Source organism: Triticum dicoccoides, chromosome 2B (genome assembly GCF_002162155.2).
Source record: "Triticum dicoccoides isolate Atlit2015 ecotype Zavitan chromosome 2B, WEW_v2.0, whole genome shotgun sequence".
NCBI classification, from domain to species: domain Eukaryota; kingdom Viridiplantae; phylum Streptophyta; class Magnoliopsida; order Poales; family Poaceae; genus Triticum; species Triticum dicoccoides.
This window is the reverse complement of record NC_041383.1, coordinates 48,545,642-48,550,804: the sequence shown is the minus strand read 5'-3', so window position 1 is coordinate 48,550,804 and position 5,163 is coordinate 48,545,642.

Genomic DNA, 5,163 nt, shown 5'->3' with positions numbered 1-5,163 from the left:
GGAGTATTAGAGTTTCGGACGAGAACTCATCAGCTACACGGTCACTTCATTTTTTAACTTATTTGAACTCCAGACTTTTTTTGAGCCGGCATCATGCAACATTCGAAGCGACTTCATCAATTTCCAACACGTTCTGACATCATTTGCTGTTTTTCAGTCACCGATTTCTTTTAATCAGAGCTAAATGACCGTGAAAATGAAAATCACTACAAAACAAACTCTGAAATTGTTGAAGGTACCATCATTTCATCCGCATAGCATGTGCGAAAGAGTAAAGAGGGTCACGGCAAAAACTGGACGAACTTCGTGTACAAACTGGACAATCTCTTTCGAAATATCAGGGTTTCGGACGAGAACTCATCAGCTACACGGGTACTTCATTTTTTTAACTTATTTCAACTCCAGACTTTTATTAAGCCGGCATTATGCACCATTCGAAGCGACGTAATCAATTTTCAACATGTTCTGACATCATTTGCTATTTTTCAGTCACCAATTTTTTTAGATCAGAGCTAAATGACCGTGAAAATGAAAATCACTATAAAACAAATTCTGAAAATGTTGAAGGTATCATCATTTCACCCGCATAGTATGTGTGAAAGAGTAGAGAGGGTCACGACAAAAACTGGATGAACTTCGTGTACAAACTGAACAACCTCTTTCGGAGTATTAGGGTTTCGGACGAGAACTCGCTATTTTTTTTAAATAATACATTTTTTTATTAATTTTCATAAATATTACACTGGATAAATTTTTTTCAAAAATAATACACCGTCGGCCCGCTGCAGGCCGACTGGGCCTAGTCGGCCCACAACAGGCCGATTGGATTCCAGTCGACCTACAGCTGGCCGACTGGCCCCTGTCGGCCCACTGTGGGCTGATTGCGTCCTGTCGGCCCACTGTGGGCCGACTGGAGCTAATTGGCATAAAAAATATATGTTTAAAAAATGTTAATCATGTAATTAAAAATGTTAAGCATGTATAAAAAAATGTTCCTGATGTATACAAAAAATGTACAATATATATGCAAAAATGTTGACATAAAAATATGTTTTGAAAAGTGTTAAGCATGTATTTAAAAATCGTTAAATGTGTGTATAAAAAATGTTCCTTATTTATACAAAAAATATAGAATGTGTATGAAAAATGGTTGATCCCAAAAAATTATGTTTGAAAAGTTGACATTTTTTCTCATACATGATTAGAAATTGTTAAATATGTGTATAAAACATGTTCCTTATCTAGAAAAAAATATATAGAATGTGTATGAAAAAAAGTTGACACCAAAAAAATATGTTTGAAAAAAATGTTCCATTTCCATACAAAAAGAGCAACCAATCATTTTTTTTCACAACCTTGATTTATTTTTTGTCACCAACTCACAAACATAATTTTTTGGTGTCAACTTTTTTTCATACACATTCTATATTTTTTGTATAAATAAGGAACATTTTTTATACACACATTTAACAATTTTTAAATACATGATTAACACTTTTTGAAACATACTTTTTGTGTCAACATTTTTGCATCTATATTGTATTTTTTTTGTATACATCAGGAACATTTTTTATACATGTTTAACATTTTTTAATTACATGATTAACATTTTTTTAAACATATATTTTTATGCCTATTTTTTGCAAAAATAATTAGCCCACAGCGGGCCAATTAGCTGTAGTCAGCCCACAGTGGGCCGACAGGACCCAATCAGCCCACAGTGGGGGTCAGTCGGCCAGCTGTAGGCCGACTGGAATCCAATCGTTGCCGTCCCCGCCGCCCGTACGCCTGCCCCCGTCGCCCGTGCACACACACACACACACACACGCATACACACACATGTACACACACACACACACTACACACACATGTACGTACACACATACACACACACACACACATTTTTTTACTTATTTTCTGTTTTCTATTGTTTAGATGAATTAATTAATATAACTAGTTTATTTTTAAAATGTTAGAATGTTAATGCTAGATGAATTAGAACTAGTTTATTTTTAGTAAGAAAATTTAGGTATATGAGATTATTTGAACTAGTTGAATTAATAGAACTAGTTTATTTTTAGTAAGAAAATTTAGGTATATAAGATTATTTGAACTAGTTGAATTAATAGAACTAGTTTATTTTTAGTTAGAAAATTTAGGTATATGAGATTATTTGAACTAGTTGAATTAATATAATTAGTTTATTTTTAGTAAGAAAATTTAGGTATATAAGATTATTTGAACTAGTTGAATTAATAGAACTAGTTTATTTTTAGTAAGAAAATTTTGGTATATGAGATTATTTGAACTAGTTAAATTAATATAACTAGTTTATTTTTAGTAAATGCTTAGTTGAACTAGTTGAATTAATAGAACTAGTTTATTTTTAGTAAGAAAATTTAGGTATATGAGATTATTTGAACTAGTTGAATTAATATAATTAGTTTATTTTTAGTAAATGCTTAGTTGAATTAATTAAATTAGTAAGTGTTTAATGTTTCACCTATATAAACATAGGAAATGTCGTCTGACGACGATTTTTTTTATTATGTGCGAATACTGTGTAGACCAGCGCGGCCTGTGCGACAGAAATTTCCTTGTTGATGATAGGCGATTCAACATCAAGTTGGATGAGACCTTCGAATTCGATACATTAAGTCACAATGACAAGTCTGTTTTCGTAATTAAGCATGACTTATATATGCTTCATTTGCTTGAGTTATAATTTTTAATTTTCACTATTCTACTAGCGCATCCCCTGGCATGCAAGAATTTTTGTCTTGGATAAGATATGTTTCAATGCTATGGAAACTATGGAGGTAAAGAGAGTTTACCTGAAAACTGAGCATTGTTATACTTTCAACGTTAAAATATACAATGCAAATACGTACATCTATTTTGAATGCAAAACTTGTCAAGCACTATGCAAGGCTTATGCATTTGAGCCTGATATGGTTATCACCTTCTTCTCAACTATATTTTTGTCTTTGATATTGCTTATCCAAAAATAATTGAGAACTAATTTCTATTGACAACTTATTTCCATTCAAGCAAACATGTCCGACGCTTGGTAGACATGACGTACTACTGTCCCAGAGCTGAACTAAACTGCGAGGAGATAAGTCATTATGTTTCATGGCTTGAGGATCTTCATACTATCAAGAAAAAATTTATTTCTGCACTTAGAAATGTTAGTACTTAAAACGTGCGACCAATAGTGATCGTATTGAACTACGGTCACATCTATTTAGGAATGATGGTAAGATTTTTACTATTTGTCAGTGCATCTTTTGCATACATATTTTTTTGCTAAACTTTCATTGCTAAGTATATTAATTAAGTACTATACGATGTTCTTCAACAAGGACTCTCGATGACAGTTGTGCCTCAAGGGATCGAGACTAAAGGTCGCATGTCAATTGTTAGCTTACGGCCAAGATATCCTGCATTACACATGAGTGCATTCAGGATTTTTAGAAGCGATGAATGCTTAATAGTGAAAAATGGGATGAAAATTGTTAACGATCACAGAGAAGTACTAGGGGGCAGCAATGAGAAGCGCAGCCCACGATTAGGAGATAGGTTCATCTGCATGCTCCAGTATGATGAATCAGGAGAGCTATACATGTTCTATGCTATTTTACCTGAGAGAGAGTAGCAGGAGTGATTTAGCTAGTTCATGCTCTTAGTACTTGTCCTTTAATGTCCGCGTTTTTCGTTCTGAACTTAATTTCAAAGAGTGATTTGCTTTTGTGGTGTTATATATGAACGCTTATAATATCATGACAATCATGTTGAACTCGATGATATTTTTGCTTCTGGTACAAGTGAATGTTTATTCTTTAAGCTGCTGTTGGTGGTGATTAGATAGCGGTAATGACTATGATGATTAAATAGTGATAATGACGACTTGATTTTTAACTAGCTAGCTAGAGTATATATACTCATGTTGATGATATGATGCAAGAGTTTTTATATTAATATGATGATGATGCTGAGTTATTATATCATTTAATAAAAGAAATCACAGATTAGTTTCAGATGGATGGATCCTACCTAAGTGATCAAGTATATATATATATATATATATATATATATATATATATATATATATATATATATATATATATATATTACTTGATCACCTAATTAGGTGATGAAGTATAATATGGATATGACATATACTTGATCACTTAGCTAGTAGAGCTAGCTAGATCCAATGCATCCAGTCGAAACTAATCCGCGGTACTTTCACCTAATGATTTAACAACTCATTATAATGTAAAACAATCACTAAATTAAATTGAAAACACAAAATTAAAGGAAAAATTAAAAAAGAACACCCAAAAATTTAGTACCGGTTGGTGTTACCAACCGGTACTAATGTCCTACACGCACCCGGGCCTGGCTCGTGCCACGTGATGACACTTTAGTGCCGGTTCATGACGAACCGGTACTAAAGGGGGGACCTTTAGTCCCCACTCTTTAGTGCCGGTTGGCGAACCGGCACTAAAGGCCGTCATGAACCGGCACTAAAGGCCGGTTCTGCACTAGTGGGGACTTTCCGCCTTCCACGTCACGGTGCAGATGGGCCATGCCGGCATCGTCACCTGATAGAGACCTACCCTGAAGCTGCCGAGCTTCAGGACAACCATGGCAGAACCTTCCTCCACTCTGCCGCCATGAGAGGCGACTCTGAGTCTGAGGTCTTGTCAGTTGCCATCAAGAACCCCAAGCTTGGGCAACGCCTCCTCAACGTGCAGGAAAAGGATGGTAACACGCCGCTCCACCTTGCGGTGGAAGCTGGCTCGTCCCGTGCCGTGCAAGCACTAGTAGAAAAGAGGGCTTTGGTCCAGGCCGATTTAGCCCATTAGTCCCGGTTCAATCCAGAACCGGGGCTAATGGGGGCATTAGTCCCGGTTCGTGAGCCCAGGGGTCCGGCCGGGCCACGTGGGCCATTTGTTCCGGTTCGTCTGGACCTTTTAGTCCCGGTTGGTGCCACGAACCGGGACTAAAGGGTGCGATGCCCATTAGTATCAGTTCGTGCCACCAACTGGGACTAAAAGGATAGACCTTTAGTCCCGGTTCGTGCCACGAACCGGTACTAATGGGGTTTGAGGCATTAGTACCGGTTCAAGGTACGAACCGGTACTAAAGGTCCCA